At 37.6% G+C, this 21,404-nt stretch overlaps 1 long non-coding RNA gene across 1 annotated transcript in view; it reads right to left on the reverse strand.

Annotated features, from left to right (window-relative positions):
* The window catches only part of LOC150048341 (uncharacterized), a 137,672-nt gene that overhangs the window by 47,553 nt on the left and 68,715 nt on the right, over nt 1-21,404 (reverse strand). Inside the window, exon 2 of the long non-coding RNA XR_016539245.1 lies at nt 3,691-3,765. This is a non-coding gene — a long non-coding RNA (uncharacterized LOC150048341). The remainder of the gene's footprint in view (nt 1-3,690; nt 3,766-21,404) is intronic.

Genomic DNA, 21,404 nt, shown 5'->3' on the forward strand with positions numbered 1-21,404 from the left:
AAATGTCTCACTCCTCTCTCTGCTCCTCATTTAGTGAAGGTCTCATGTGTCAATATACAGATTTAGAAGCTCAGAACAGACACTATTATGACCACATCAAGATGGAAGAATTTAATCATTTAATGTTTCAGGATCTACCCATCAAGCATTGACAGCTTGCAATCAATGTCAGAAGTTACTTCGTAGAATGGATTTGCTTTCCCTTTGAATTTTGAGAACTGGAGGCCTGTGCTGCTTGATTTCCCTGGAAATTTTCCAGATGTGCATTTCAGCTTTAACTTTGTGGAGCAGGTTTTGTTTCTACAAGACAATAGTGAATGGTTTTGCTACTGCTATTAAGTGTGCTTTTAAGAACAGTTTAGGTGTGCTTTGCAAAGATGGTTCTGTTATTTCCACCACCTTAATTTATTTTCTTTCTTTCTTTTTCTCTCTTTTTTTTCTACATTTTAAATCCCAGTTCTCCACAGTGTGCCTAAGTGCTCAGGTACAATACACATGCTGCAATAGACAGATGGGTAAATACTATTTCCTGGTGCGCATGCTTCTTAGTGAAAAAAGTACCCCAAACAGATTGTAGTCATTCCATCCCCCTATTGCTATAATAATCTCTGCAGGGGATCATTCTCCAACTTCAACTGCAACACTATGGATATATAAATTAGGGCTACCCATAATACTTGACAATACAATGAATTAAGTTTTCTAATATTCCCTCTTCTAACACACACAATACATAACACGAGAAAATTTGCTGTAAAACCAGCAGCAACATAAAACTTGGTAAACTGTTTTACAAAATCAGTGCTATGTTAATCATGTATGTTTCAACCTATGATTTCCATTTAACTGAACATCTATCTACTCCAGGAACATGAGACTCCAAAGTGGCAGAAGATTTGTTAATCTGTAGACCTGAACAGCCTTGCCACTTATCCTTATGGACACAGGATAACTGAAAGCTTGTTAAGATATACCTTCTAGAAACATTTACTAATCTGCTCATCACAATAACTCTCATCTTCATTCTGTTCAAAATGGGGAAGGAAAAGTGGTGGTATTACTCGCATTGTTTAGCTAAGGAAATCAACAAGATTAGTGAGTTGTTAATGCAAGGATTTGAACTCGAAAAAGGTCCCCAAGCACTTCACTATTCCACAGCACACTCCAGTGACTGTACCAGATTTCTTCATTTCAAATGAAATATAAGAAGGGGCTTGAGTATCATTTGTGCAAGGAAAAAAGTCTTATTGAAGGGTATGCCAGATAGCCTTTTTTTTTTGCTGTGATAAATATCTGTGACAAACAGCTTAAAGAGAAAATTTATTTATTTGATTCCTGCTCTCAGAGATGAGCTGACAATATTACTGTGGGGATGAGGTGAGGTTTTCAGTCCTGGCAAAGAATGTGTGGTGGAGCAAAACTGTATGGCAGCCAGGAAGCAGAAAGAGACGGACAGACAAAGAATGGAGACAGACAGATATAGAATGACAGAAAGGAAATAGAGACAAAGGCAGAGAGAGACAGATGAGACAGAAGGAAGGAGAGAAGAAAGAAGCACAGGGAGGAAGGGGGAACCTTCGGGACAAGGCATGACCCCCAGTAACCTACATTCTCCATTAATCTCTATCTTAGTTTCCATCATCTCCCAAAATAGCATGAGCAGCTGGAAACCAAGCCCTCCACACATAAGCTGACTGATGGGAGCCATTTTTATAATCAAACTATGACACAGGTCCAGACTAACAGGGATCTAATCTAGAAAGATTTGGTTATAAAAACACTTCAAGGTCTAAACTTACAGATTCCTTTGCCAATAAGACATTCTCCTCACACAACTTCCATGATCAGGGCCATGGCAAAACTCCCACAGAATGAGGGGATTAGTGAGCAGCCAGGACTATTTACCCAATTGCCCACCTGTTTTCAGTTATCTAGAGATACTGCACCTCCTGAACTGTGAATATGTCAAAAAAAATCGTGTTAAGGCCATCAGTATTACATCGCTTGAATCTACAGGTCAGTTCAAAAGGGTACCAATAATTTATGGGAATGTTTTAGTCACCGAGGGGCAAATGGAAGAGACGGAAGAGCTGGAACTGATCCCATTTTTATCTTTATAATGTCTAATATAAAAAGTTGACTGCCAACCATGGAGGCATTCCAAAGTGAAAGGTGAAATTAAGATTTTTGATATAAAAGTATCAGTTGGGGTATTCAATGTTCTTGTGCATTCAGTGACATCAACAACAACAGGGCAGAAGACTCCATCAAATGACACGGGGCCATGAAACCCTTGAAAAGCAATTCACAAATACTCACATAGTTCAACAGTTGAAGGGATTTTATTTTATTTTTTTGCCAGTATTGGGGACTGAACTCAGGGCCTGAGCACTGTCCTTGGGCTTTCCTCAAGGCTAGTGGTCTACCACTTGAACCACAGAACCGCTTCCAGCTTTTCTATGTATGTGGTACCAAACAATTGAACCCAGGTCTTTCGTACATGCTAGACAAGCCCTCTACTACTAGGCCAAACTCCTGGCCTCTAGAAGGGATTTCATTCAACAGGCTATATCTGGCATATTTTAAAGTATGAAGATGGAAAAACAGAGGCCTATCTCTGGAGTGTTTGGTAAGGAAACACACAGGTGTAAAGGAAAGCATTGAATCTGAACGTTGAAGGAGATTAAATCCATATTCTTTACCATTAAGTACCATTCCCAGGCTAAGAAAGAAACTATCTCTCCTTCCTCTTTATCAACTCAAATATACAGATATATATAGATAGATATTAAAACATTACCAGAAATAAAAAATAGTAGAGGTGAGCTCTAGCCTAAAAACAAAACAAAACCAAAAACTGCTGGGCCCTGGCAGCTCACATCTGTAATCCTATTCAGGGAGCTGCAATATGAGAATTTTAGGTCAAAGACAACCGAAGTAAAACAGTTTGTCAGACTCTTATCTCCAAGTAAGCAACCTAAAGAAGAGGAAAATGGAGCTGTGGCTCAAGTAGCAGAGCAGTAAGCTTGAGTAAAAAGGCTCAGGGACAGTGCCCAGGTTCTGAGTTCAAGCCACAGAACTAGCACATGCACACGCGTGTACACACACACACATACACAAAAAAAAAAGAAGAAAAAAAACTTTGCTAAATTTTTTTATGCAGTCATGGGGCTTGAACTCTGGACCTGAACATTGTTCCTGAACTCTTCAGCTCAAGCTCTTAAGCCACAGTGCCCCTTCCTAATTTTTTTTATTGCACTTCTTAATTATGGCATTCTTTGAACCTGTGGAAAGAAGGAAAGAATCTGCATTCTATAATTATCCACTAAATTTCTTTCCTGTCCCAAAAACATAAGAATACCAAGAAATAGTAAGCATGGAGAAAAGATGTATACAGATGATATCCACATGATTCAACCTGGACTGACATACTGAACTTTTCAACAGACATCTCCTTGAGAAAACAAAACTGGGAAATCATGAAGATTCTTCTGCTTGCAATTAAGAGGCATATCCAGAGTGTATCAAAGACTGCATTCTCCCAATTGAAATCTTGAGTTTTATCTTCCTGTTTTGACTAGTGGTCTTGTGATGAAGGGCCTGTGGTGTTATAAATTATCCCATTACTCACTCCCTCAGGTAACCCTGCTGGAACAGGAAGGAGGTAAATCTTAAGAGTCTTGCACTTACATTCCTTAATCATACACATGTGTGCCCGCCAACGCAGTAAATCACTGTCCTTCACTCTGTGGCCATGATTCACACCTGAAACAGAGCAGAAGAGACAGGTACTCAGAAATGCCATGCCCAAATAAAAAGGATCTTCATGCATTTAAATTAATCATACTTAGGTACGTCTGTGTTGTGTTTTTCTCAACCAGACCCTATTTCACTAAGTATAGAGTTCTAAATCAAGGGCCATCAGCCATGCTAAAAGCAAAATTTTATAGAGCAAAGCTCTCCAAACAGAAATTTCAGGACTTTGTACCCTTTCTAAGGTCTATTAAAACCCAACATTTATATCATATCAACCCATTTGAGCATGACTTATATTAGTGTAATTGGCCCTATTGTTAAGGCCAATTTTCCCCTCATAAACTCAGTGGAGCAAAAACATGACCAGTGTATTTTAAGATGCCACCCAATTCTATAAAGGCATTCATCTGATTGCAGAGAAGCAGTAAAGAATCCAAACACACCATCAACCCTGAAGAAAAGAATATTTGATGTTATCTTGCTTTCTATGGTTATAAACCTACCTTTTGCTAAATCCTGAACAGAAAGACAAAAAGAGATTTGCAAATGTTGAAGAGCCTTTTTTTTATTATTATTATTTTTACTATTTAACAAATAAAGTGTCTTTCAGGTTTATGTGGATTTTAAAAGCTTGGATGGACTTTCTCAGTACTTGGCTAAACTCTTGCTCCTGTCTTGCTCAGTACTTGTAAGCATAGTTAAAAAAAATCTCTCTAGCAGCAGTGATAAGAACAATGCCAATTTCTCACCAAGCAAATGGTGATGACTGGGGACAAGGCCAAAGGATAGAAAATTGTCCTCAACTTTTTTTGTTGAGTTGGCACCGTTATTATCAGCAAGCCCTCAAAATGCCCACGGTGTTTCATTCAATCTGCTATCAGCTCAGTATCAGAAGGATATAATAGGACAATGGTCTTCTAGCTTCTGTATCTGGGAGATTGATGAGTGGATATTAATGAGGAACCCGCCTGTGAGCTTTACCTTTTATATTTAACACTCTGACCTTAATTTATGTCATTCTAAATTTTGGAACTAAAAGGTCACCTTGGGTGAAGAAATGACACTTTTAAGAAGAAAACCAGGCCAGCCAGACAGTGACTTCTTTAACTGCCTTTCGGCAAAATGGCTGCCTTAAACATTAGGCTCTGAAATGTCTGAGAAGAGACTTGTAAGACAAAGAATGACACAAATTTTTGACAGCTGTGAACATCACAAAGAATAAAAGTCTTTTTTAAATAAAAAAATGCATTATGATACATTGAAATAAAGGGATCCAATTGAAACAGATTTGGGGAGGGCAGGGTAAAAGTATGAACCCAATGCTTTTATTTTAAGGCTGCTTTATTTTTTAATTGATTTTAAAGGGATTTTTAATAAGATTATTTGCCCTACAATATAGAGCCAAAAGCTCTTTGACTGCATAAAAATGAACTGAGGTCTGCTCAACTTTCAACACAATATTCTTGTACTCAGACTGCATCAACATTATATTAAAATAAAGGCCTCACCTTTGACCTTCGGGGAGTGCTATGGAACACTAATAATAAAGGTCTCAGTCAGAATAGACATGCACACAAAACATACTTTCCCCCTAGAAGTTTAAACTAATATCAGGCATCTATATTGAACCACTTGGATCTAACAAAAGCAATTTACCTCCATGAACACATTACACTACAAAACAAGACCTCTGGGATTACATCAACCTTACCATGAATTTCTGTGGGGATGTCGGATTCTTTTTTTTTTTAAACACAACTGTTCTATTTCACCACCAGCTTTGAAAATGGTATGGGAATAAAAAGGGAAATCTAACTTAGTTTTTTTTTTTAAAATAGAAATTCCTCTATCTTCAGGATTAGAAGAATGCTATTTCTAGACTCAACAATACCATAGAACCCTCAGATGCTGGTGTCTGTCACATATAAAGTATCCAAAGATTAACCCAGAGCAACATATCCCAGTACTGCATTCCTGAACCATTTAAATACCAATACAGGAAAAAGATGCCTTTTAGCTAAAAATGGTGATGTCAGGCAGATGCATGTCACAATTTCAAAAGTGATTTTTGAGAAATCTCAAGAGCTCATATGCTCTTGACAACAGCAAATACTGACATACCACATATCTCCACCACCACCATCCCTGCCAACCCACCCCTTCTGCCATTTTTTTAAGAACCAGTAAACCACATTCAAGGTCAGAAAAAGTCTACTTGGCCACCTGAATCACTCTGCCATATTTGGTATTCAAAATTAAAAGGCAGAAAGTTCAAAGTAGTAGTTAAGTGCTAGATTTCCATTTGAAAACTTAAAATTGGGGCAGGACATAACCCAAAATAAGGACAACTCATTTAATGGCATCTAGTCAGCTTGTTAAATATACTCTGATTCATACACACATTCAGAAAATAGTACTAAAGTTAACATGGAACAGCTCATGTCATATTAGACGGGTAAAAGTGACAAGAGTGTAAAGCTTGCTTCAAGTAGGGCTAAGAGATTACTGAATATAGTTAAAATAGTAAAATCTACACAGAGACATGCATAGTGAGGAGTGATCTGCTAAATGTCCCCGAATTATATCCTTAAATCTATCTTTCCTTTAAAATGGATCCCCTTCAGACACATAAGCCCCAGCCATGCAGCCTTGCCAGAAAGGGAGCTTTGAGTTTGCAACCAAAATAACAGCCTAGGAGTTTGTGGGTTTTATAAATGGTGGTTTGAGATTTGGGTTTCATTTTTCTGTCTAAATAAAATATCCATAGAAATGTTTTCCTGACACGATACAATCACAAAAGAGGAGATTTATGATCCACGTGGTTCACCAATTTCTTTTGGTTCAAAGCAGTAAGAAGACCCAACTAGGTTAGAAGTTCCTCTTACCTGACCCTTGGTTATTTCTTAGAGGTGCAAAGCTGGTTTTCTTATTTAACCAGGAAATGGTTCTCTGATTAAGTTCTTTATTGAATAATGAACCATGGAAATTCAGTTTCATTTAGAAAGTAGCAATTCTCCAAAATGCAAAGCTGTATTTCTCATGCCAAAATTTAAAAAGAAAACTTTAGGGTAGAGTCTGAAAAGAAAACCCTACAGATACCAAAAAACCAATTGGTGTTATAGTAGACGAAGACTGGATTTATTTTTCATTTTCCAAATGGAATGTAAGGTTCAGTTGCAACAATGTAAATAAAGTTTGCCATTCTAAGGGGGCCTCTTCTGAAACTTAATCACAGTTTGCTGATGTTTGAGGTCAATATAATAGAATATAACTGCACATATATGTGTGTATTTGCATATATGTGAATATATTTTTGTGTATATATATATACTATGCATATATACCACAAACACACATATATATATGGATACCATATACATATACTAGAGATACATTATATTAATTTATATATTAATGATATATTATAGTGTCATATATTGCATCATACATCATAGACATTATATATTACATGTAATATGTGTCATATTATGTATATAAGGTATTACACATTCTATATAAAATAGTATACATGTTTGGCCTATCATCCCATGTAACCATAGAAGTTTACAGGGAAGCATAAATATGCCTCTGTATCTCTGTCTGTTTGGATAACAAGGAGCTCTTGAAACTGAAAAGTTCAAAGAGACAATTTGTTATCCCAGAGCCCTAAATCTATAAATCTTACAGCTGACATTTCCCAACCTGGGGCAATAACAGATTAGAAGGCGAGGAGGGGCTCTTCTCCTCTTCTGGAGAGAGCAGGCAGCTGCTGTCCTTCCTCAGCACACTTGGCTCATGCGAACTTGTTTATGCATTTAGTGTATTCATATAATTTGCCAATTTGCTGGGCTTGACACCAATAAGATGGCTGAACATTTGTTGTTGTCCATTTGTTGACTCATAACAACTCAAGGCTTCTATGCCACATTAAGAGAATCTGACCAGCTGGGAGGAAACATAAAGTAATTGACAAATAGAACACACTACATTTCAGCTCCTCTTTGACTTTTTCCCCTGGCGGGGGGAACAAGATGCCATTTTCTAATCATTCTAATAAGTCGTGCATACATCTTATAAAAGTTAGTCTTACTCCTAGCATGTTTCCATAAATGTTCACATAACTGTTACTAAAATATCAGAGACTTTGGATAATTCAGATGGATAGTGAAGCTCAAGTTCATTAAGTTTTGTACATACATTTGTGATGAAATTGGAATGTTTCTAGATTGTAAATACATCTGAGGTTGGGGGAATAGGACATAGGCACTATTAAAATGATTTTGGTATGTTCTTCTAGTATGGTAGTTAATTTAAAATACTTCATACATTTAGTTTAAAGTGCTTTAACTTGATCTTCTTCATATAGGAACAGGAAAGTCAATGTGAATGTTATCATTTTATTGTCACTTAGCAAAGTATAGTTATATATCTTATACAGTAATATTGCAAACAAATATCTTAATTACCAGTTTATCATACATCAATGAATAGAGAAATATTCTGTCTAAATAGAATAATAAACTTAAGAAATACATCTGGTAAGTTTCCTTCAAAGAAACATTCTACCTCCCCTTATGGTTCAAAGACTGTAATGTCTTAAAACATTCTTTTATAGCAAATAACATCTTATTCCTACTAACGTGGCTAATAAGAATGTTGGGTTTTTCACAAAGATATTTGTTTTTATTAAACAAATGTCCGACAACTTCAGAATTAGCAAATGGATTAGCAGCCCCAAATGAATGCCAGCTAAATAAACAACCTGAACACACACACAAACACAGGACCAATGTACTGAGTTGGTAACATTCTCAGAAAATGGTGAAAAACCAACTCATTCACTCTAGCAAGTCTTTGGGTCTGGCCTTCCTAGTTAGGGAGAAAGGAAGCCTTATAGGGAATTTGGAGTTACATTTTCTCTCACCTTAAGAGACTTCATATCCAACTTCATGAAAAAGAAAAACTGATAATGTCTAATGGGGACCCTCTCTAGCTCTTGTATTTAACTCATCCTTTAAAGCTGAGTAGGAGAAAACTCTGCATTTTAAAAAGAAAAATGCATTCAGAGACAATAGAATCATAAAGTTGGCTATATAGATAACTACAAGATTTCAGGATCACCCAGAGGCCTATTTTCTCCCAAATACTTTCTTACTGGATTGCTTGCCAAAATAGCTAGATACCTACCATTGCTTGGCATGTAAGGTCCCTATTCTCCTGATAAAATATGTACCTATTGTCAGGTCCTGGTGGCTCACTCCTATAATCCTAACTATCCAGGAGACTGAGACCTGAAGATCAGCAGGAAAAGTTTGTGAGACTCTTTTTGCTAAGTAACCACCAGAAAATCAGAAGTAGAACTGTGACCTACAGTGGTAGAGCACTAGCCTTGAACCAAAAACCTCAGGGATAGCACTCAGATTCTGAGTTCAACCCCCACAACCAACCGAAAAATAAAAAAATAAATAAATAAAACTAGCTATTGAGGCAAATTTATACACATAGCTAATTTATATAGCAAATTTATACAAATTTGCCTCATATGCTGACTTAGAGCAGAATCACATACAATTAAAGTGCAGATCAGTTGAACAGGTGAACCATGGATAAGAGTGGAGAAAGCAGGGGCCGGGAGTTTGGCCTAGTGGTAGAGTGCTTGCTTAGCATGCAGGAAGACCCGGGTTAGATTCCTCGGTACCACATACATACCAAAAAGCCGGAAGTGGTGCTGAGGCTCAAGTGGTAGAATGCTAGCCTTGAGAAAGTCCAAGGACAGTGCTCAAGCCCTGAGCTCAAGCCTAGTACTGGCAAAAAAAAAAAAGAGTGGAGAAAGCATTCATTCAGAGAAAAAAAAATTGCTTACTATCACCTAGAACTGGGCCACCAAGGGCAATAGGAAGACCAAGAAAACACAAACACAAGGAAAGTCTACTGGCCAAGAAGAATTCCAGCCCCACCTGAAGTAGGAAATACTGACACTTGGCTTTCAGTAGTGGATAATAGTTTAAGCTTTATATTTTGATAATCTATATTCCTAGTAAGGTGAATCTAACACATGTACATATCACAAAAGGAGACAGCAAAGTTTTGCCTCCTGGTCCTGTTATATGGGAATTCAATTGTGAGATATAGGAAAGCCACATTTTGAGAGGTTGAATCAGGAGTCTTTATTAGAAAGTCAGCAACGGGGCTGGGAGTTTGGCCTAGTGGTAAGAGTACTGGCCTAGCATGCGGAAAGACCCAGGTTCAATTCCTTGGTACCACATACATAGAAAAATTTGCAAGTGGTGCTGTGGCTCAAGTGGCAGAGTGCTATCCTTGAGAAAAGCCCAAGGACTGTGCTCAGGCCCTGAGCTCAAGCCTCATGGCTAGCAAAAATATTCTTTTTTTTTTTTTTGCCAGTCCTGGGCTTGAGCTCAGGGCCTGAGCACTGTCTTGGACTTTCTTAAGGCTAGAGCTCTACCACTTGAGCCTCAGCACCACTTCCGGCTTTTTTCTATGTATGTGGTACCGAGGAATCGAACCCGGGTCTTCGTGCATGCTAGGCAAGCACTTTAACCACTAGGCCAAACTCCCGGAAAAATATTCTTTAAAAAAAAGAAAAGAAAGTAAGAAAGTCAGCAACTGCAAGCAGACTAACACCCCCACCCTCCCAAAACTTGACTCCTGGAAGGCACTTAATACTGTTAGGAAACCTGAGCCATGAGAGTGAGCAGAAAACAATATCAACAGGCCAGATTAACTCTGATGGAGAGTTAAAGAGGGACAGCATGGTGATCTGAGGAGAATCAAAAGCCATGAGGCATGGAAGGAAGGGTGGTAGAGTCTAAATAGGATCCTGGTCCAAGGGCAGGGTCACAGGGAGTTTGAGAGTTCAGTCTTGAGAGTTCATAATATAAGTCTGGCAAGTCCAGGAATGTCTTGTTCACGTCCCTACCCTACATGCTTCTAGGAGCTCAGGAGCCTGTCACCTAAGGGTGGGAAGATGGAAGTGAGTATCACCTCTAAGAATTTTCACAAAGTCCCCATCACCCACTAAAATGCCAAGATGGCGCCAGTATCTATATTTCAGTCCTGACAGGAATTCCATCTATGACCCCATCTACACGTCCCCCTCTCTGCCTAGAACTAAACACAGGTACTGCCTGTTTGACTATTTCCCCCACTATTCTTCTCTCCCATTGTTTTTATACAATTTCAGGAATGAGAATTAAAGTCCTCTAAGTAAAGACAAGTCACAATCTTTTTGAAAAGCTCATCTACCAAAAAATATTTACATTCAGGGAGAGAGATGCTCTGTTTACCTTAGAGCACACAGATATTTGAACAAGGGAGAAAAGAAAATCCTGCTCTGTTGATTCTTAGTCTCAGCTTTATCCACAAGGACCAGTAGCTGCTCACAAGTTATTATTCTGAAAAGTCACTTCCATTTAGGTTTCAGGCCAACATTTAAAAGCCTACAAAAACATGACAGTACTGGCCTTTTTGAGTGAACTGACACCCAGTCAGCACTGGAAGATAAGGTTGGGCACAAGGCCTTCATCTTCCTGAGCGTTCCAATAGCATTTAACCTTTTAATATTAAAATGACAATGTTCTGAGCAGTAAGTCAGCAGATTCCTGCCCAATTTCAAATCCAGAAGCCTAAGAAATATCTTGAAGCTGCTGCTTCTGTACCCAGTAGCTTTCCTAAACAAGAGTCCTCAACTCTTATACATAGCTCTAGAGAATGAGACTCAGGATCTGATGAGGCTGAGATACTGGGAGCAGTAATGCCCAGTATCCACATAATTTAGAGGTTAAAACCCTTGGTGTATACATCTAAAGAACTCAGGAATTTGGCTGGGAGTTTGGCCTAGTGGTAAAGTGCTTGTCTAGCATGCACAAAGCCCTGGGTTCGATTCCTCAGTACCACATACACAGAAAAAAAAATCTCACAGCCTAAAGAACCCAGGAACCAGATAAACACAAAAGTTAAAATGGGTTAAGGTAAGGCAGAGGTAAAAGATAACTAGAGATAACTAGAGAAGGGACCTAAAAATAGTAAGAAACCCACTCTCAAAATGAGAGAAGGAACCACAAAACCAGTTCCTACTCCCTTAGTTTTAAGGAAGAAGGTCCACTGTGGTCTTTATACTGACTTGGCCATAGATTTTATAAAATATTTCTCCTTTTCTTATTTTTTAAACCAGAACATCAATTATGTGCACAATTCTATACTCACTCAAAAATCAAACCACTCAATGAAAAAAAAATTCTAGAACAGGATTGTCTCAAGATAAAATGTCTACCTAGAACTCCGCACTCTAGATTTAGGCAGAGTATTATTGTTTTATCCTTAGTAGCTGTAGAAACAGCCACTTTTGCTTTTTAAGATGAGTAAAGATACCAACTACAAGACAATTTTGCTCATTCTTCTGCTGTCACTCTATATTGAGCAAAGGAGTAAAAAATAAAGTCACTCCTTATTGAGCAAAGGAGTAAGAATTAAATAAGACAAAGGCTGGAGACCACGGGGGTATGATTAGGCCCAGAGAAAGTGGAGCCATTCCCAGCTGGTAGATGAACTCAGGCTCTGCCGTTAACTCACAGCAGGACTTTGGCTTCATGTGCCCTTCACCAATCTGGAAGATTCCTAGCTCTTCATTATCTCTGCTCTTTACAACACAAGGGAAATAAATTGCACAGTCAAGTAAAAGACTTTTTTTTTTTACAGCCCAATACAACAGGAGACACCTGAGGTCCTCCTGCAACTGAAATTTGAAAGAGTGATTCTTTCTCTATTGGAAAACAATGTAATAAGCACAACTCCCTTGTGAATTATACTTCTATGAAAGGAAAGCAGGCTTTTTCATCTCCAGGATCTCTCTGGAAGCTTTTCTCCACCTCCCCAGCAGGATCCTTTCTTGCCATCTACCCTGACCAGTCACCATTCACCTGGTGCTGAGCTAGGAACTCATAGCTGGCTCACAATGAGAAAAATGGGCATTTGTATACACTTGTTCATACAGTATCACTCACCAAAACTTTAGAATGATAACCAAACTGTGGAAGCAACTCAAATATCCATCAACAGACAAGCGAAGTGTGGCTTCAACACACAATGGAATTGCCCTTTCACAAGAAAGGGAAATTTTTACATAGGATACAAGGTAAATGATCCTTCAGGATGGTAGGCTAAGATACAATTAGCAAATCACTAAAGGACCTGGTTCTGTTCCCATGAAGTACCTGACATAAACTCACAGAGACAGAGTAAAATGGTGGTTGCTATAGAATGAGAGAGATAAGGACAACTTGTTTATCAAGGGATAAAGAAGTTCAATACATATGATAGAAGGTTCTAGAGATTGGGTACACAAGAATGTGAGTATATTCAACACTATAAAGCTTCATTAAGTTGGGAAATTTCCAGTTTTGTGTATTTGTATGTGTGTCTGTGTATCATGATTTAAAAAAAAAAGACCACAAAGTAGAAGTAAGCCATAAAGGAAAAGTGCTTTCCTAAATTATCACCGTACCTTCCATCCATCTCTTTGAAGGTCTAGATCTGATAAGAATCTACTTAGTAGAACTTATTTGATTCCCTGATCTAATTGGCTTGTTTAGCAGACAGGGAAATTGAGATCCAGACTGATTAAATAATTCTTGCAAGATCACACAATTACTAATCTGTTTTGTCCTCTACTTCTCATATGCTTCCTTTTTCTTTCCAAAGGATATGTTTTTTTCTTTTCTTTTCTTTTTTAGGATGTGCTTTTTCATCCAATTTTCCACATCAACTCTCTCTCTGCAAGCATTTTGTTGCCCGTCCCCCACAACCCTTACTAACTGCTCTCCTGAAGGTCATCAATTACCTCCATATCTCTCAAAGTCTTATCACTCCAAACTCCCTTTGCTGAACTTATCTTTTTCTCTTGGCTTCTCTCTGGCAGGTAATTAAGGCTGACCAATCCTTTCCTTCTGGAAATTATCTCTTCTCTTAGCTCAGGAAATTTCTCTCCAATAATCCTCCTACTTGTCTCTACTGGATCTTGCTTATTAAGTTATTGCCAAGCAGACATTCTTCCCCAGTTGGCTGGTCAATGGCTACATGGACAGTTACATTGTATTTCCTTCTAATTTGTTTCCCAGGTTGTTTTTGAAGTTTATAGTAGGAGCTAGAACCTTCTGGATGAACAATCTCTGTCTGGAATTTGTTCAGTCCAGGGTGGCTTTGAACTCCAGATCTTCTTGCCACCTGAATACTGGGGGAACATTGTGCACCACACTGCTTGGCTAAACTTAACCTTAATAAAAATATATCTTCACCTTCAAAACTACATTTCCTAGCATAATGTTCCAGGTTCTATTCAAGAAAGTTCTGAAACTTTACACTTGCACCTTCACTCTGACACAAGATAGAGACTAGACCCATCATGAGCTACAGATAACTAAAGCAGTGGAATTTTTCCTTCCTGATGCACTACACACTTCTCAGATACATGTTTTGTCTCAGTTTCTTCGTGACTTATCTTGTAGGAATTGCCACAGAAAATATTTCTGCTCCCTGGCTGTTACGTCTCAACTAGCATTTCTGCCCTCCCAGTGTCCCACTCTGATATGAAAGTATTAAATGAGATAAATTAACAGAGGCAAATACTTGAAATTTGTAATAAAAGGAACTAGAGAAAGTTCAAAAGATGTGTGTATGCTCAAATAGCTACATCTGGGTAGTTAGTATATTAAGTTAGCTTTAGACTACATTTGCCACTGAATCAATAAACAACATATACAATGGCATAGTTTGCTTCTTTGTATTTTGCCTTAAAGACTTTTCTTTACCCAAGGGTGTCTACAAGTGACACCCATAAAGCTGGCCCTGCATTTTCATCTTTCATATCAATAGTACAGAAGAAAGTCTACTTCTGATCTGTGACCTCATGGCTGTTCTTCTATGAGTTCTATATTCAGCATAATAGAATGCTAATAGGCTATTATGTTTTACTCTACAAAAATCAATGGGGTAGATCCTGATGTTGATAAAGAACCTACTTTGGTAGGCTTGACTATCCACACATCATTAGGAACCATTTGGTAAGTCATTGACTCAGGAATGAAAAATTTCCCAAAGGAATTCAAGAGCTTTCATGATCTTATTTTTGTTTAATTTAAATATTAAGACTAAGTTCCTACTTAGTTCATTTTAGATATGTGAAAAATAGATACAGAACAATTCTTTATTAGCCTGATATATGAGCAACATCCATAATATTGCATAATGTTGAGACAATAACATTTCTGCAGAATTGATGATTATTGAGTTCTGAGTTTGGAGGAGAAAGTTTACTGGTGTAAGAGAGGGGTTAACTTTTTTAAGGTCTAGGAGAAAGAAAAATATATACTCACAACCCTCTGCAAGATCAAAATAGGACATTAACAGGTACATGGTAGACTTCAATATCAATTTTTGATAAAAAATTATTTTCATCAAATGAAAGGTCATCCTTTGATAATAGAAGTGTAAGAGTACACGAAGTTGACCCAAGAAAAGTATCAATTTTTAAAATGGAACAGATTTAACAAAAAAAGATCATCTTACTTTGAAAGAATGAGAAAAAGAAAACCTTTCCAAACTTCTCAGAGTTATAGAAAACATATTTTCTTTTTATCCTGAGGTTGTCTGGGGTGAGATATGTATTCAGAGTTAAAGTTCTTTTCATTATTTGGGTGTTGTTTCTTTGTAGAACACATCTATAAAATTATCATTACTAGGTCAGAAGGCTCTACTTTCAAGGAGATCATGTCTCTGAAAAGGCAAGTATCTCAAAGGGATAAAGGCCATCCATGGAAGATGGAGGTATACTAAAGAGAAACTGCCTGGAGAAACAGCCCTGAAGAGAGGGCCATTACTTTAGAAATATTCTCTGCATACTTATAAGTAAGTAAACTAACTTTCTTAGAAAGTCTTCATTAATTTGTTCAATTCCCCATAAGCAACCCTCTTGACTATCTATAAAAGGACTTCAGAAAAACACATTTTATTGATAATAATTGTTGCCCCCTACATCAGCCCTCTCCCAACCCTTTGCTGCACTTAAAATTCCTCTATTCAAGCCCTTTGTACAATTATTTTTTTTCCTTTTCCTTTCTTGCTCCCTACCAGATTATGAGATCTTCAGGATTGCAGGCTCTTACTTTACTTTCCCAAAATGTCCACATTTCTTGTAAAGCAACCCAAACAGATCCTCAACAGAATTTTTGACTTAACCAGGCCCTGCCCTAGAACTAGGGCTATGGTCATGAATAAAATACATAAATATGCCATCCTTCAAATAAGTTTACATTTAAGAGGTGTTTTAATGGCTACATGGATAAACATTAGAGAGTCAAGAGATTCTTACAGATAGCTTGGAAATTTTACTCAGTGAAACAGAAAAGGATTATGTGCACATGGCCTGCCTTCACATTAATTCTTTCAAAGTATGAAAGTGAAGTCCAAGCCTGACTTGCATGTGAAACTTAATAGTCCTAGAATTTTCAACAAACACACATTAAGTTCTCTTTACCAATGATAAATTTCAAAGCAGGGCTTTCCACTACCTTTATACTCCTATAAAAATCCACAAAAAATGATCATATCCTTGGAAGAAGCATAGGCATTTTCAAAACCTGAAAATTGTTAAGGAGACATGTATAACAGAGACTGATGGACCACCGGTGACTATCTGTAGGATGTTTACAACCCCCAAATCCATCTGCTTTACATGTATATTCCCTCATTTTGAAAGAGTAGATTGGACAGGGTCCAGGGCTCATGGAGACTATCTTTCAGTGAAAAGTATTGCTGTATTGCCCAGCTAAGATCTTAGAAAACACAGAAATCTGAGCTGCAGAGCTCCAGAGAATAGATTGGGTTCTCCTATCTCCTAGTTCCTTACAGTCTTGGTTGGGGATGAGGGGAAAAGTGAGTAGGAGACACACCTAATTGAGAATTATGGTGACTCTGCAGGTCTTCTCTGATTGATTGGTTGTCCTAATCTTCACATAACCAATCAGGGCAAGAGCCAGGGTGTAATAACCCTAAACTCAGAGCCAGATAGAATCAAAGAACATATGATAGATTGGCAGAACAACAGAAGTTCTTAACCTCAATACTTCTCTGGAAAAAAAAATTTTCTATATTCATTTTCCTATCATCCTGGATTTCTTTCTTCAAATTCCTGAGACAATAAGCTTAGAAAGCTCCAGTGGCAGTACTAGTGGCAGAGCTGCAACACACTGGCAGACATTGTCTGCAGCTGAGCTGCAACACTAAGCAGGCCAGTGTCTGACACAAGGCTATAACCCTAATTGTTCCTGCCTGCTGTGAAACCAGGACTGTGATACAAACACTAGAAGCCAACAATATATAAAAAAAATCTGTATCAAATTGAGCCTTTTATAACAGGATATTGCTAGATTAGGACCTCTTACTCTCTTCTCTATAAATAGAAGCTCCAGTTATTCAGCCGGTGAGTTGCAAAGTCAAAGTTTAACACGAGCACTAATGAACTCCAATGTCAATAGTTAAGTTCTACCATTCTATAGTAAAATACACTGATTAAAAACACAATTGGAAATACAGAAGAATCTCAAGAAACAATCAGAATACATGATTTTCTCTTCCCAATACTGCCTGCCCCTCCCCACACATTATTTAGAGATCCATGGACAAATGTACAACTTACTAACAAATAAGGATATTCTATTTACAATGACCAGCTATTAGGACATCTGGGTATCTACCCATATGTAGTCCATGTAATTATGTCTGCATTGCTGATAATAATCATTTCATCTCACTACAGACCAGACTCAAAGTAACCAGCCCTATTCTGCAAGCTACTAGAGGACCACGACTCTGCTTTCAGAAGACCTCCTAACCTGAAGCATGGTGCTCACAAAGTACTCAGTGAGTGAATGGCAATGCCATGACACTGACAAGTGTGAAACTAGTGTGAGATTTGGTTGACATTTTCTGTTTTTCCATAGTCTCCTACTAATTAGACTTTGAGCCATTTAAAGGCAGAGACGCTCTCTGTCTTCCTGTATAAATCATGTACAGAACCCCAGATGGTGTCATGCTCATGTGGCATGTGTGTTGCATCAATATTTGCTCATTGATTTGTTGCTCAAATACCACTACTGAGTTGTGTTTGTCTGGCAAACCATGTGATTTTAATAATTAGTGTCTGAGGTGGGAAAATGTCTTTAAAAATTAAGGATGGATGTGAAGTATTAGATAGGAGACTAGTCTATTGGAAATACAGAATATATATTTGTACAGCAAATAGATAACAAAAATGAAAAATGCACAATGATAATATCTACAAGAGTAATACCAATTCTTTTGCTTTCGACAAATATGCATACAATGTACATGCACACGCATGTGCATACCCACAGCATGCATGCACATGTGTGCACACACACACAGACACACATCTATCTGCTAGAAGTGTGCCAAGTGACAAAAGTAACTCCAATCCTATTGGGAGCTTGTGAGGTCACACTACACAGAATAGAAACGTCAACTATTTGCTCAAGGAAATTGATGCCAATAATGACAATATTTTCATAAAAATTCTATGACCAAAACATATGGACTAAACATCACATTATTAGATGATTACATTAAATGAGGTGTTTTGACAACTTAAATTCCTGCTTCATTAAAATTAACCAGAAAATCATTTATAGTTCAAGCTTTCTGATTGGGGCAGTGCAGAGGAGAGAGCCAGAGAATTGGAATGTGAGCAGGGACAAAGTAGATCATCTGATTAAACCTACCATCCAATAAAAGAAAGCCTTTCTATGTTTATCTTTGAAATATCTAGGAAAAACATTAATTAGCCCATGTTTTCATATAATTAATATAATTTAATCTTCTTTTGATAAGGAATTTTCATGTAGTACAAGACTGTGTTTTTAATCAGAATCTTTCATGTCCTAAACTGCGGATTATATTGCCAACGGATACTTAGCTAAACAGACAGACACTAAGACAATCCCAATGTACCAACAAACTTAAAATCCTTAGTATATATTACTATCATATGTCTCTTTCTTCTAAGAGAGATGCTCAAACAGCATAGGTTTGTTAAAGAGTTGGGATTCTTGAGTTCTGTTTACCAGGGTTTTATCTTCCTTGAGAAAATATATTTTGATATTACTATGAGCTCAAGGAGTCAATTCGTACCTAAAGACACTGATGTTGTTAATACTTAATTGAAAATACTTCTGAATTATTAATGGTATTTTCTGCCTTCAGATAAATACATACTTGTTTCAATTGAATAAATACATATTTATTTCCTATTTAGCAATAAGAGCTCAGTGTCATGACAAACTACAATGCTCTTTAAAAGTACATGAGATTTACACTATTTAATAGATGCAGTCCTACAAATTGAGACCCATGAAAGTTTCTAGGAAGCTCATTATATCTAAAGTGTTCTAGAACTAAATTCACCAACAAATAAGTCTCAACAACAACCAGTCCAACTATCAACTATCATTCAATCTGTACTTCACTTGCAATTTTAAATTTTATAATGCTGTTATAAAAGAAAGAAAAAAAACAACTATACAGGATCTCTACCCCAAGGAAAACCTTAAGAACATGTGAAGAAATATGTGTATAGCATACTCATGGTATGCAGCATTTACTCTGAGTTCACATTCCTGTGAGGGGCATAGGCAGGAAACTAGCTAAATGTGTTTGAAGTCAGAAGGTAAAGAGATACAAAGAGCTTGGGGGGGGGGGCGGGAGTTGCTTTATTAAATCAGTTGTCTGTAATGGCATCTGTAATACGGTGACATTTGAACAGCACGGATGGGTAGTAATCAGAGCACAAGCACAGAAGCTCTGGAACAGAATGGTGTTGGCTAGGAACATGTTCAAGCAATAGTTGCCAACAGTGTGGCTTTAGCACAATGCAGAAAGGGGGCACAAAAGGAAGTGAGATCTCAGAGGTGGTGGGCATTCAGTTATCAGAGCACACAGTGTCTTACATGCAGTGGAGTAGATACTGTATTCTACCATCTAGCTGTCCTTCCAGGACCACACCCTTTCTTCCTTCAGACACTGGAAATGCCATTTGCTAATGGTTCGTAGGAATGGATCTCTCCAGGAACTACGTCCCAATGGAAACGCCTTCAAATATACTAATTCTCCTCAACTCCACATTTCTAGGTATAAAGGATTTAATACATATGCTCAGTCATTTCTATAGAGCTCTCAAAATCACTGCTTGTCAGGTTTGAACACAAATCTCAGCTTTTTTAATGGAGGAGAGAGATATATCCCTAAATACTGCTTAAGGTTGATAAATTGAAGTGTTAAATATACAAACTCACAAACAACCCCAGCTTCTGAATGCTTTTCTTTTTTTGTATCCAGTCCCAACTGACAACAACTACATGATCATTTTAGCAAGAAATATGACCCCCCCCCCCGCTCATCTGGTGCTAGCTGCTGCATACATCATATCACAACTATCACAAAAGCCGACCAAGTTCATCTCTGAAGTTTCCTCACATCTTCTCTTCTGGACTACCTCTTGAATGCCTCTGCCTCAACTAGACTATTATCCTTTTTAGAAATAATCATCCAACTGAATTCCCACTTCAAGCCTCTTCCATTCATCCTCTACATGGTTGGGAAGGGTAAACACATCATCAACTCTTACATATGACCTACTAAAGACCTGATCTTAGCTTTGTTCTGTAGCCTGTTTCCAACCAACTGATCCTTTCCCGCCTATAACTCACCAATACCAAGCAACTGCAGTCATTTTCTTACCCAATAATGTTAAAAAAAAACCAATCATACTAGCTGACCAGGAACTCTATATAAAGATTAATTCCACTTCATTCTATCTCATTCTTGAAGATACAGCTGAATATTTTCCCAGCAGTCCTTTGATTCCAGCCCCCAGGCAAGAATGAAGTTACTTATACTCCCTTAGCCTCATCACCCATTTATGTCTCAAATCACCTACCTGTCTCCAGAGTCTAAGCCCCTGAAGACAAAATCCTTCTCCCTCATCTTTGAGTTCCAGAAGGTAGTGCAGTAACTAACAGATAATAGGGATAAGGAAAAATTAAAAGCAGCTAACTGTTAGCCTTGCCTAATGCATTTTAGAAAACTATTAACAAATAAATAAAACACTGATTAGGGGGAAAAAGACAAACACAGAAACCACAGAATGGAGTTTAACAACAATCAATAAATGCTACATGTTTCTACCTGCAAATATTTGGGATGTGAATGTCTCTATGTACTTCATGTCTTCTTCTAGAAAGGCATTATGAGTAGCAGAAGGTCAAAATATAGTTTATTAGCTCATGTTTATGAATATTGTCTTCCAGAAAGCAACATAAGCAAAGCCCAGCTGTGGGTAAAAGAAATGAGACTCTCTTGCTCTTTTATTCTGGGACTAGATACAGTGGAGGATATGGAGGAAATATATAAAATTCGTTTGTTCAGTACATGTATGAAGATGTTGTACAGAATTCCTTTGGAGATTCATTTGCAGGGCATATTTTCTTCCTGCCACTACCAGTTAGAATACTTTAAAAAGATTCATAGGAAATGTGAATGTCAAAAGGGAACCTAAGTTCTTA

This window comes from Megascapheus bottae, chromosome 22 (assembly GCF_031878675.1).
Source record: "Megascapheus bottae isolate mThoBot1 chromosome 22, mThoBot2.hap1, whole genome shotgun sequence".
NCBI lineage: Eukaryota > Metazoa > Chordata > Mammalia > Rodentia > Geomyidae > Megascapheus > Megascapheus bottae.